Source organism: Corvus kubaryi, unplaced genomic scaffold, assembly GCF_017639235.1.
Source record: "Corvus kubaryi isolate FWS band 111438036 unplaced genomic scaffold, C.kubaryi_AGA036_p1.0 37398, whole genome shotgun sequence".
Lineage (NCBI taxonomy): Eukaryota > Metazoa > Chordata > Aves > Passeriformes > Corvidae > Corvus > Corvus kubaryi.
Genome location: NW_024581137.1, coordinates 33615471 through 33628257, shown reverse-complemented (window position 1 = coordinate 33628257; position 12787 = coordinate 33615471). Strand labels below are relative to the sequence as shown.

The following is a 12787-nucleotide window of genomic DNA, read 5'->3' as shown; positions in this document are numbered from 1 at the left end:
ACTGCTTTAAAGCTCCTTTATTTGGTTTGAGAGGGGTGAGTGCATGCGAAGCTCACACCTTTGGAAGCGTTTGCCGAGGACGTACGATTTTCTGTGCAAAACTAAGTTCTGAATCATAGACACGATGGGTAAAACAGGATCTTGGTGCTTACCTGAACTTCGTTATTGGACCGTTTTGCCTATTTGTCTTGGAGAGTGCTAAAGTAAATGAAATTCAACTCTGAATATTAGGATGTGAAGTCCTAAATATAAACCCGAATTCTCCATGTATACTTCAAGAGAGCAATTAGTAATTCACATGCAGTGTGCTTTCATAGGCAGCTTTAGTGGAGTTACTGTAAAACTGCAGTGCTGTGCATGAAGTTCTTCAGGTCATGCAGTTTGTCAATAGTGAGTGTGATCTGTGTGTAGAATTTTAAAAGGACCTTTAAGAAGCCATTAAAAGGATATTTTTAGGCTTCAGAAAGAAACATCTATTGAAGAATCCTGTGCATGAGAAGTAGAATCCAGTGCTGATCAGGAATAAATGTAGGACGTTTCCGTTCTGTACAACTTCACCTGAACTCAGGCAGCCTGCATATGCCATGTGTGCAGTTCCTAGAGCTGTGCACTGCCTGGAAGGGCAGAGTTAAAGTGTGTGCAATGGCACATGGAGTCACCACTCACAGAAGAGGAATGGTTGTGCTGAGGAACACCTTATATCCTGAGGTTTTTTCCAGAGATCGAAATGTCACTCTGCATTTTGGAAAGCTACAGGAAATAGTAGACAAACCTTGTACTAGCTTAGGTTGTTTTGGGGGGTTGTTTTTTTGTTTTTCAGAGGCTTTTGTAAGCAGCCTTTCTTTACATCTTCTTTTCCCCATGCAGAAGAGATTTTTGGATGGGTCTGCTTAGGCTCAAATTGTGGTCTGGGCATTTTCATTGATGGTTCATAACTGTTGAATTCCTGGTTCATAGCTAGGTCTGATACAGTGCTTTATGATAGTAAGTCACAAACCATTTGCTACAATAAAAATCTTTTAATGGAGAAACCGAAGCGGGGAGAGTGAGAAGTGACTTGCAGAAAGCGACTTGGTAAGGCTGGATAGGCACAGCCAGGGTAGAGTAAAACCTCCCAAGTCCTCATTAAAGTCCTCATTAAGCCTGCATCCTTAGGGTGCACTGGGTAACAGCCACATGTTTATCCTACCTTTTACTATCACTTCTAAAAACTGGGGATAACAGGGATAACTGCTGCATTTAACTATGTCTTGCATGTTTAATGCCAAATTTTAATGAAGTTGATGGTGTTATATATAGGACTATTGGCAGAAATACTGCACACGGTCTGTTTTTTAATATCGACAATGTTAGTGTTTGGTAGTTATAAAAGTGCAAGAAAAAACTGATATGTCCTTGGCCTTTTCTCTACTATTGTCAAGTAGCCCATTATAGTCTGCTTATATTAAGTCTCATTCTTCAATATCCAGTCTTTTCTTTCAGCATATCCACAGACAGCACTAGATGTAATTACACCTCTCTCACCTGTGTTCTTCTCAAGTCACATCTTCCCTCTCAGTTTTCTCATTCCTGCAGACATTATCATGTGTAATAGTTTCTCCAAAGCATTGTCTTCTCCACTCTACTCCTCTGAAGTTGATTTTTCCTTACATTTTTGTTGAAAGAAATTTAAATTGCTTCTAGCTGTGTTGAGAGAACAGGTTTGCATGTAAATATTGGATGCCATTAGTAGCTAGGAGACCTTCCGCTTTGTGAGGTGTGTTTAGTACTTGAGAATAACCACCTGGCCACAGACTAAAACCATTTAATAATGGCTGAAAAACCAGAAAGTAAGAAAGTTCCTGTTTAATGAATTAGGCAGTGCTTGCATTAGTTTTGTTTCTAGTTAGCTGAGATGAAAGGCTAATAGGTTTCTCTGAAGGCAACAGGTGAATGAGTAAAATGTCAACGTTAACAGTTAACCCAAAGCTAACAGGTTTACAATTTGCAATTAATACAATGTAGAATGAACTGGCACAGCCTCATGACTTACACTGGTCATTGTCAGCTCAGCTCTCATCTGAGCATTTCTCATAAATGAAGGCTGTGCTCCTCATTTTGTCCCATTAAAGATGAATACCTTTGCTGCATCTGTTGGATGTGGTGCCATCAGCATGCTTGGAAGACTGGAAATATCTAAGTTCTGTGAGATTAGTAAAATGTGTTCGGAGAGGAGACAGAACTGAGGGAAAGGGGAGAAGTGGAGGCTGTGCTTAACAAAGGCATATGGTGAAGGTCTTTTGCTTTCACAGCAATGATTAACAGATTATCAGCCTGTGGTACCGAGGGTTTTACAGGGCATAGTCCCCTGAAGATAGCCCTCATGAGATGGATTTTTGCATGAGAGAACACATTCCAGTTGGTTTTGTCATTGTGGCTCTCCCAGCTCTCTGCTCCCATCCTTTGCTCTCACTGGAGCTGTGCAAGAAAACAAGATCTGAAGTGGAAAACAATGGCAAGACTCAAATATTAGAGAAAGACTTTCCCTTTTCTGGCATCATCCAGTGCACATTCTCTGGAGTTTCTCAGGCAGGAATTGAACGTCTTTTGCTGACAGTGAAAGTTGCCACAAGTGGATTCATGGGCCAGGTCATTAAGATGGGCAGGACTGTAAAACACCCGAAATTCTATTTGTGTGTCTCAGCACAGCCTTGCACCAGCTCTTTGCACAGAAATTACTAGAGAAGAAGCATTCTGCACCCTACCAGGGCACCTACTTAGTCATGGACTTTTTGAAATACTTTATCACCAACAATTTGAGGGAAATAAAAATAATGCTGTTTTTGAAAAATTGAAGATTTTGGCTGTGGGAAGGAGAAGGATGTATCTTGTCTACACTTTCAGGACTCCCTTTGCAACCAGTATCCATTTTTAGCTTGGACCAACTACTTGGACCAACTGCTCTCAATCTGACCTTGAGCACATCCCAAATTGTAATAGCAAGACTTGTCTTTTCCTTCTCCTAACTTGTGTAGTAATGGAGGTGTGGGAATAGGCAATTCCAAGTTTCCAGATGCCTCAAACTATCCTTTTCAGCATTCAGTGACTGAATGTTTTCTAGGACAGGGACTTAGCTTGAAAGCAGAAGGGTGTTTCTTCTAATGGAGCTACACAGAAAGATCCATATACCATGGTGGCATTGGCAGCTCATTATACTGAGATAGATCAGTGGTGGGCAGGGCTCAGGGAAAGGTGGAAATCAGTTCTTCCTCCCCAGTCACATGGATTGACATAAACAATATATCTCATACCTGGCTATCTTTCAAATATAGAGGCTTGTTGGATACATGTACATTCACCTGGCAATAGTTGTAGTGACAGGTGTTCTGCTAACACATCTGACATTTGAAATGCATGTTTGTATGTCGAGGATATGCATATGCAGAAAGCAAAGGCCTTTGCCTATATTGGTTTTCCTTCCCCAAGAGATGGTACGCTGTGTGCTCTTAAAGTCTGAGTGCTTGCACTCAAATTCTCAGGCAGAACCATACTTTAATTCCTGAGTAGAGTAAAAAATGAAAAGAGAAACTGTCAAATTCAAAAGCTGTTTGAAGATCCGTAGCTTGAAGTAAGGTAGGCTCCCATTTGTATCATTTAGTCTGGCTTTTATGCAGAGGGACTATATCACATGCCAGCAAGCTTGCAGCTTTTAAATAACTTACTGACCTAGCAGAGCTCTTTGTTCCTTTAATTTTGAATTTGTTTATTTTTCCTGTTTTTTCTCCTCTGTTCTTTTCCTTTCAAAGACATTTAAAGGACATACAGTCTACTTGTCTTCCAGACAAAATCTTTTTTCTCATAGTATAAAAAGTAGTTGTCCCACTGGGAGTTCCTGTTGCTATAGTCTCTCTTTCCTTTTTGTTTTCTTCCTGCTTAATTATGTTAAGCTTCAAAACAAATAATACTTGCTCTGACCTTGGAGTTAGAGAGGTCACAGCACTGCTGAGTGTTGAAAGAAAATCTTGTCTAGAGTCCGGGCATTCAGGACTTCGGTTAAGTACTTGGAAGGCACGGCTAGTGCACCAGTAAGGGAGAACACAAAGTAAGGTGATTTGTTATCGCCTGCACAAAAGACTAAGCATTTTTCACTACTGCTGCATCCTTTCTTTAACATCCCAGCCCTTCCATCATCCCCTGTGTTTCTTAGCACAGACAAGAAAGAGCTGTTTGCCATACAGTACACATGGCAGGCATGGCATATGGCACACCAATGGCTCTATTGTCCAGGCCCAGGACCACAGAGGAATGAAACATTGCTGACTTTAACTCAATAGTGGTCTTGGCTAGTGAGGAGGACTCCAGTGTAATTTATTCTCTTCCTGGGGAGGGGGAAATGGAAACAAACCACAAAACCAAAGCACTATATATAGATATACATATATTTATATATATGTGTGTATATATACACATACATGCTTTTTTAACGACTTACAGAATAAGAAAGAAAAATTAGCTGTCTGATATTGACTCTGCAACATAAACCAACATAATTCTCTAGGGATTTTAGAACTATAATGGTAAAACTAATTTAAATTCTGGTTCTTTTTCATATAGTAGTAAAGATTAAGTGTCAGCTGAATTAGCATTTAAACTAACTCTTGCAGTCAATACAGCAGGATTAACACTGCAAATTACAATCTTCAGTTCACTTTTTCGTTGTAATTCGCCCATTGTGAAATTTTACCCTGTTCAATAGATGTTTTGTTTAATACAAGATTTCTTTTCACCTAGAATACGGCTAAATTCACCTGTAAGAGAGATGGTTAGCTGTTATAAAACTGTAACAGCTAAACTCATGCTTGAACATATATAATTGAGTTTTAAAATACACTGATACATATTTTTTCAGCTGGAATAAATGGGCATAATTTTAATGAAAAGTTATTTTGACACCCTCCATTGTGCTCCTTTAGTCTTTTAAAGTGTATTTAATGTTGTGATTTGTTTCTGGAAGACAAAAAAAGTGTTCAGTAAAACGTGCTAAAAAGGCACTATTATGTTCTCCTAAATCCAGTTAAGAACAATAGAGGAAGAAAAGTTATTGGACATTATATGAGAATATTTTTAAAGAAAGTTAGATGGTCTTTGGTTTATAAAAGATTGAGAAACTATTCTAGAATCTATGACTGTAGCAGCTCTTTCCCATCACTAGGTCGAGCTACTACCTCAAAATGAGAAGCCATCACCCTGCTAGTACTGTTGTTATCAGAAATAGAGGTGTAGAACAAATACACCAAAGGTCTGCAGTAAAATAATTAGACTGGCAAATGTAACCTTTGCAGTGTGGAAAATAAACAGCTGCACTACCACACACACTAAGTAAATTATTTCTGTAAAAGAAAAAAATTTAATAATGGAAGTAATTTCCCCCCATTTTCTCACAGAAGCACACACTAAAATAGAGTTCATTTCATGGCATGTCTTACTAATTGTATTAAATCACCATCACTGAATTCTTCAAAGGTTATATAGTTATTATAGCTACTTGCTCTCACTTTCTACTAGGAATTGATTCTGAATTCTTTACAGAAGTAAACTTCTGGTGTTGTTACTGCTCTCATATAAACAGTAAAATCTAATGTCTCTCCTCCCAGTTCTTTCCTAGCTAGAAACTAACAACAGATTTAATAAAAATAGCTTTGTCTTTTTACATACGAAGAGAATAAAGAGATGTCTTCCTGATTCAAATCCAAAGAAAACCAATTCCAAAGAAACTCAAAATGCAGTATCCATTCAAAAGGATTAAAAGAATTAAATAATGAATGATTGCAAAGAAGAGTTAGTTCTGCATTCTAATTCTTACTGAACAATATCTCATGTCTTACTGTGGATGCCAGATAAGAATGTGTTTTCCAGTATTAATGCCAACATTTTTATGAAGCTTTCTTTCCCAAAGGAAAAAGCCAACTAAAATCATCTATCAATTCTCATATAAATACAATTATATAAGAATTATACTTTATAGCAGCATTACTTTGAATCTTGTTTTAGTTGACAGCAACCCTCAGAACCTCTTTGCTTTTGCCAGGTACCAGACGGGCAAATGAAAGGATCTATCTGCAAGAGTTGGCTACTCCTCAATCTGTTCTGAAATTTATCTCTCTTATTAGAGTTTTTATTATTAGAGAATGCATTTTTTTATTTCTATTGTAGGATTTTTCAGATGAAATATCTGCACTTGTCCTGGCTAACTTCTAAGTTGTGTACATGTGTTGGTTTAAGACAGCCTGGTTTTTGGTGGGGGTGAGAGAAAAGCTGCTCGAAACTTCTGTGCCTGGCACAGAGCCAGTCACTGAAGGCTCTGACTGTGGCCAGGTTACTAGCCCAAATAGACGAGTTGGTAATGCCTCTGTGATGACGTATTTAAGAAAGGAACAAGTGCAGGAAGCTCTCTCTTTTCTCCTCCTGAGGGGTGGTGAGGTGGCTGCTGGGACCCCTCCTGGCACGGGCCGCCGGGGGCTGCACAGCCGGGGCCATCCTAAGGTTTGGACCACATGGCCAGGGCCCTCAGGTGCCGGCGAGAACCACGCGGCCAGGGCCGGCCCTGCAGTGCCAGACGCGAGAGACATGGCGAGCAATTCCCCAATGCAGAGCCCAGACAAGAACAACCTCTCAACTGCAACTTAGAGAGACCAATTTTCTTCCAAGTCAAAGAAAAAGGAAAAGTGAGGACTAGTGAGGAAAACCAACATGGCGACACCGAGGTTAGTGATAAAAAGGAGAGGGAGGAAGTGCTCCAAGTGTCAGAGCTGAGATTCTCCTGCAAGCCATGGTGAGGCCTATAATACAACAAAGTGTTTCCCTGTAATTCATGAGGTGCATGGGGGGTTGCAGAGATCCACGTGCAGCCCGTGAAGAAGAGTACTCACACTGGAGCGTGTGGATGCTGAAGAGTTGTAATTTAGTGAGGAACTCGAACAGAGAGAGATGACCTTTGCTTTTAGAGATGGAGGAAGAAAACGTTCACTTCCAAACTAGAACAGCTCATCCTTAAAAGACTGAACCCCATGAACTAACATGACCCACGCTAGGCAGTTATGGGAAGACTGCTTCACCCGTGGGAGGAATTCACATTGCAGCAGGTTCAGGCGGGACTGTTGCTTGTGACAGTTAAAACCACGCTAGAAAAGTTTGCAGAGAACTATCTCCCGTGGGAAGGATCCCACAGCACAGCAGGAGAAACTCTTTTCCTTAAGCATACTGAAGAAAGGCTTTTAAGAAGTGAAATACTGACCAAAACCCCATGTTTTGTTTCCTTGTGCAGCTGGTGGAAAGAGGGAGGGACTGAGAAAGAAAGGTGTTCTGAAAGTTTGCTTTTGTTCTCATTACCCATTTTACTTTTAATTCTGTGAATAATAAATCTTCTTTATACTGTTTGAGTTTTGAACTTGTTTTGCCTTAAAGTTTTTTTTTCAATAATCCTTATCTCAACTCATGAAAATGAAATCTTAGTTTCCCCGCCTCTGCTTGACTATAGCAGGGGAAAATGAGTGAATAGTTCTTCATGTGTGCCTGGCTTCAAACTGCAACAATGCATATGTAAAATAAATGGAAAAACAGTTATCTATACAGAAATATATCAGCAACAAGAATAAAGAGAGACATTTTTCTTAAGTGCTTAAATAAGGCTTACGGGGCTATTTCTACAAGTAAATCAGGGCCAGAAAATAAATTCAGGTATGGGAGGCTAATTATTAACACACTCATTGGTGTGACTTATGACCCTGCCAAGTAGTATTTCCTTAAGAAAATCTCTGGGCAAAGTAATAGAGTAACACTTGCCAAGTGTTATTTCTAAAGAGCAGTATGGTCAAGGCTGAGGTTTTGGTCCATCCAGTGGAATCCCAACAGAATTCCTAACCCATCATTGCTCCTTCATGCTTGCCGATCACATTCTACAGCACTGAAAATGAATGTCATTTTCTCAGTTTCATATGAAAATCTCATTCTGATGGGCTGCAACATGGCTTTCAATTTACTTCGAACTGAAAAATTGTGAAATATTTCTGTCAATGATTGGTCCCTGGCACTGTTTCATCTAGAGAAACATAGCTGTAGCCCAGAGCATTGTGAAGTGGGCTTTGGGGCAGGTCTGCAAGCAGGATAGAAAAATTGTGACAAGTGCTTTTCTTGCAGAGTCTCCAGAATGAGCCTATTACATTTTGTCTGGTATTTCCAATGAAAATACAAAGACATTTAATTTTTTAAAATTTTGATAATGAACGAATTCTCTTTACTTCAAACTTTTTAAAGTATTCTTTAGAATTTCCCATTTTATCAAGATCCAGTGATTAATTCCTTATTCTGCCACTTGAAATGGACAACCTGAGTTTTTGGCACACGCTGAATACTAATCTACACTGAATACTAATCTGGAAGTTCACAATGGCTTGTTTTAAGTCAATTATTTGTTGCAAGGAGGTCTGGTTAGCAGGAACAGCAGCATAAAGATTGTACAATTGTTTAAATGAAGACAGTACTTCTAACTTCACTGATCAGCAATGTGTATTATTCCACTCCTGGTGGTTCCTCTATTGTTTGTGCAAGAAACACAGTGACTAAAGTTCCGTATCAGAACAGGATGTCAGACTTTTAGCCAGCAGGTGTTCTTATGGGTAAAAAGAAGGTGGAGTGATACACTCGTACTTCTTTATTATATTACAGTTTATCTCACACAGCAATCTTACCACAGTAAATAATTTACTTTTACAGCTCCATACATTGTTCTGACTGTTCCGGACACCCCAGCATCAAATTAGTGCGTCCTGCCCCAAGTAAAGTGGGCAAAGGAGTGGTGGTAAATTGAAACTCCATTCACCTTTCTAAAGGCCTTTGTTCTGTTCTAGGAATTAGGGTTGGCATGTGTAATACTCAAACTTGATCTGGTCCAGTGTGCTTGCAACTACAATTTATGGGTTCCTAAGTGGGCACAGAATGGGTAATAGGTTCTTTAGAGAATAATGGCCTTGCTAAATCTGAATGTCAAGTTAGTGAGATCTTTTATAAATAATATTAAATGCGTAAGGCATTCAGTTTAATCTGGTTGTCTGATCAAATAGGAGTGAAAAGAAAACATGAAAGTAGCTTTCGGTCAAAATACATGGAAATTACTTATATAGTATATATTTTTATGGTCTTGCTGATGATCCATAAAAGCAATGGCATAAATGGACTTAATATAAGACCATTTAAAATGAAACAAAATGTTAAGAAGGCATGATTCCTTAACAGCCATTAGCTTGTAGAAAGCTATCTGCAGAAGGCAATCAGTTTCACCACAGATATATATTGGATACCCAATTACATATTTAAATGGTATGTAGTCAATTGCCAAATTGCAGAGCCTCACAGTAGCTGTTGCATTTTTCCTTCTTCCGTAACTTTGTGTGAGCTTTCTTATCTAGAAACCTGTGTTCCCAGACTCCTGCACGTGGAAATGGGGGGAGTTGAAAATAGTAGCTGATCTGTGAAAGGGCTTTTATGGTAGGTCTGTACTCCAGAGTGCTCTCCAGAGGGTGTAAGCATTAAAATGCCCAGACAACTATCTCATGGAGACCTACCTAGTGATGAGCAGAAGGATTAAGGGCCTGCTACTCTGCTTTTGCCCTGCTCAAAAGAGTCTTTATGTTGAATATGGCTGGCCCTCCTATGTGGGGAAAGATGTCATTCTTTGTATTTACTGATATGAAGACCAAAGTGATTGATTCCTTTTTAAATTAAAATACCAGAAATTTAATTTCCCTTTCATTTGTTCCCAGCCACATGTGCCAGTAGTGTGGATCTCCTTGCCATATTACTGTGATACAACTGTGTCCCCCAACACTGCTGGGGTTTCTCAGCTGAGAAGAACCTCCCATAGCAGTAGCACGTTTATATAGAAAGGGACTGTGGTCAAGTACATCTGCACATCCTGGAAGCAAGAGAGAGCACCAGGCCTGCTCCCCCTTCTGATTCAGAGCAAGAGAATGGCTTTTCCTGGATCATCCACCCAGAGGCAGCGTGTTGAGCAAAGCAGTGCTGCACAGAAGCTGTGGAAGTGTTTGTTACCATTACACATGCAAGGCGGTTCCTTGGAGGGCCTGTTTCCTTACCCTGAACTGTAAGAGGTTGCTGACAGAGAGTTGTAAGAGACACTGCTCACCTCTCCCTGAATGAAAAAAAAATAAACCAAACAAAAGCTGCTTGTATGTGTGGCATGTAAATATCTCCATAAAATATTAAACAGCCATTACAACATGGCCAAACCAGTTCACATTTGTTAAAGCAAACTTTCTGTACCAATATTAAGAGGCAAGCTGTAGCTTTTGTTAAGTTACACCACATCCTACCTTCTCTCTGAAATTTCCCTTTCAAACTAGCCTAACAGAGTGAAACAGCTCAATGAACATGTCAGTATGAAAAAAGTGTAGCACTTCATGCATAAATTTATGGCTATGTAATATACATGGGCCACAGTCCTTGATAGAGGAACTCCTGTGATGCAAGACCAGGCCTTAAAGTTCACCAGGAAAAATGGAAGTCTTGTATTCAGCTCAGACATGCTGCATTATCTGTAATATAAAACAGTTTGAAAACTTCACTTAATCTATTTTGGAAATTTAAAGCATGCACTGGACATGGGATGGACAGTAATTCTATCCAGATTTGGTGGGGGTGAAAAAAAGGGAAACAAGAAGACAGACACATCACTTTTTTTTTGTTTGTTTTGCAGCCTTTGCAGTTTCCATTGTCTTTGTTATTGTTTATTGTTGATTTTCTTAATGCCACTCAAACTTCTTCCCCACAAGAAGCCTGCCCTTTCTTCTGATGAAACTAGTTCAAGAAGATACTATTCACCAAGTTGCTTGTAATTTTTATTTAAAGTGGATAGCAGAGTGGGATGGCGTGGGAATGAGAAACTATGACCTGGAGTAATATGGGACATGGGAGCTTCCTAAACTGGTACAAAAGCCAGCATCTCCTGAATGACTCGAGGCCACACTTTGAGCGCTAGGTCCAGCTGTAGGTCCCTCACTTCAGGAAAGACATTGAGGTGCTGGAGCGTGTCCAGAGAAGAGCAACGGAGCTGATGAATAATCTGGAGAGTAAGTCATGAGGAGCAGCAGAGAGAGCTGGGGGTGTTTAGCCTGGAGAAAAAAAGGATCGGGGAGACCTTATCACTTTCTACAGCTGCCTGAAAGAAGGCTGAGGCCAGGGGAGGGCCATACTCTTCTCCTAGGCAACCAGCAACAGGAGAAGAGGAAGTGGCCTCAAGCTGCACATGGGGAGGTTCAGATTGGACATCAGGAAGAATTTTTTCATGGAAAGCGTTGTTAAACATTGGAGTGGACTGCCCAGGGAGGTATGGAGTCACTGTCCCTGGAGGTGTTCAAGAAATGACAGGATGTGGCACTTAGTGCCATGGTCTAGTTGACAAGGTTGTATTCGGTCACAGTTTGGACTCAGTGAGCTTGGAGGTCTTTTCCAACCTAAATGGTTCTGTGATTCTGTGTGACCCATCATCCAGAGAAAAAGAAGTAAAAATAGACATGAAAATGGAGATGAAAGGGCACACCCCTGAGGCAATAATTGGAGAGAGGGGAGACAGAAGTAAACTATACAGATCTACAGCTGTGAGGAAAACCTATGGTTTGGACTGGACCCATAGAGAGGCTGGAGGAAGGATGAAGGGGAGAGGGAAAATCAAGAACAGTGTGTGCAGTGACCTCCATTTACAGAAACACTAGTGGCCCTCAGCATGGACCAGTTCTTCTCCACACGTACCTGCACCCAATACTTGAAAAAACAACACACACACAAAAAAACCCCCTCAAACCCAAAACATACCACAACACAAACCTTCTATCTATGAACAGCAGAGCTCCATTATCTACCTAGTGCTTGCAAAATGCTATTCTTCAGTTACACTATAGTGAAAAACACCTTCCAAATCTACAATTCCTCTTATTTGATGTATTTTTTTCCTAAGGAGACCACCGAGAGAGAAACGTCAAGAGCTGTTGGAAAGGTAGGCAGCGTTCGCACGGGGGGATGAGGAGCGATTGCAGAGGGCTCGGTATCCTAGCAACATCCCTTGCAGTTGCTTAATGGTATTTTGCAAGAGCGGCGGCTCCAGACCGGCTGAAGTGAGGGGAATGAGGGGCTGGAACGCAGCGGAGCTCCGCAGCCCGGCCTGAGCGCCCGGCACAGCCGCTTCCGGGCAGGACCAGGCAGGCGAGAGCGAGGTAAGGCGGTGGACAGCGCTGCCCGCGGCATTTCCCCGCTGGCCGTGCCCGGGGAGGCACCGCCGGAGCGCCGCGCCGCTTACCGACTGCTGGGAGCTCCGGGTAGCCGCCCCTTTGCGCTCCTCTGTCCCTCCCGCGCCCTCCCCTTCCCCCCGGGACACTTTTCCCCCACACCCCTGGAAGTCCTGGCCGAGCCACCGAGCGCAGCAGACAGGCCGACCACCACTCTCACGCTGCGGCTTCGGCCTGGGGCTCCCGTCCTCGCCCACCGCCGCGTGCCGGGAGCCGCGGGCGCTACTCGCGGCCTGGCCCGGCGACGTGGACGCGCTCTCGGCGGACGGGGAAGGAGGGGCGGATTCCCGTGGCTGCACCGCGCAGGGCGGACGGAGCGGGCGGGGGCGCCGCGCTTCTCCCGCGCCGGGAGCGCAGCGGACGCGCGCACTGCCACGCGGCGGAGCCACCGCCGCGGCGGGAAAAGGGTTAAACCCGCGCGTGCCGCGAAGGCCACGCCCCCGAGCGGCCCG

General features: G+C 42.0%; 1 protein-coding gene across 1 annotated transcript in view; it reads left to right on the top strand.

Annotated features, from left to right (window-relative positions):
* Nucleotides 1-12182: 12182 nt before the first annotated feature.
* Nucleotides 12183-12787, top strand: part of C1GALT1 (core 1 synthase, glycoprotein-N-acetylgalactosamine 3-beta-galactosyltransferase 1) — a 15041-nt gene continuing 14436 nt past the window's right edge. The window contains exon 1 of the mRNA XM_042043439.1: nt 12183-12263. The gene's annotated coding sequence lies outside the window, so the exon portion shown is untranslated. The remainder of the gene's footprint in view (nt 12264-12787) is intronic.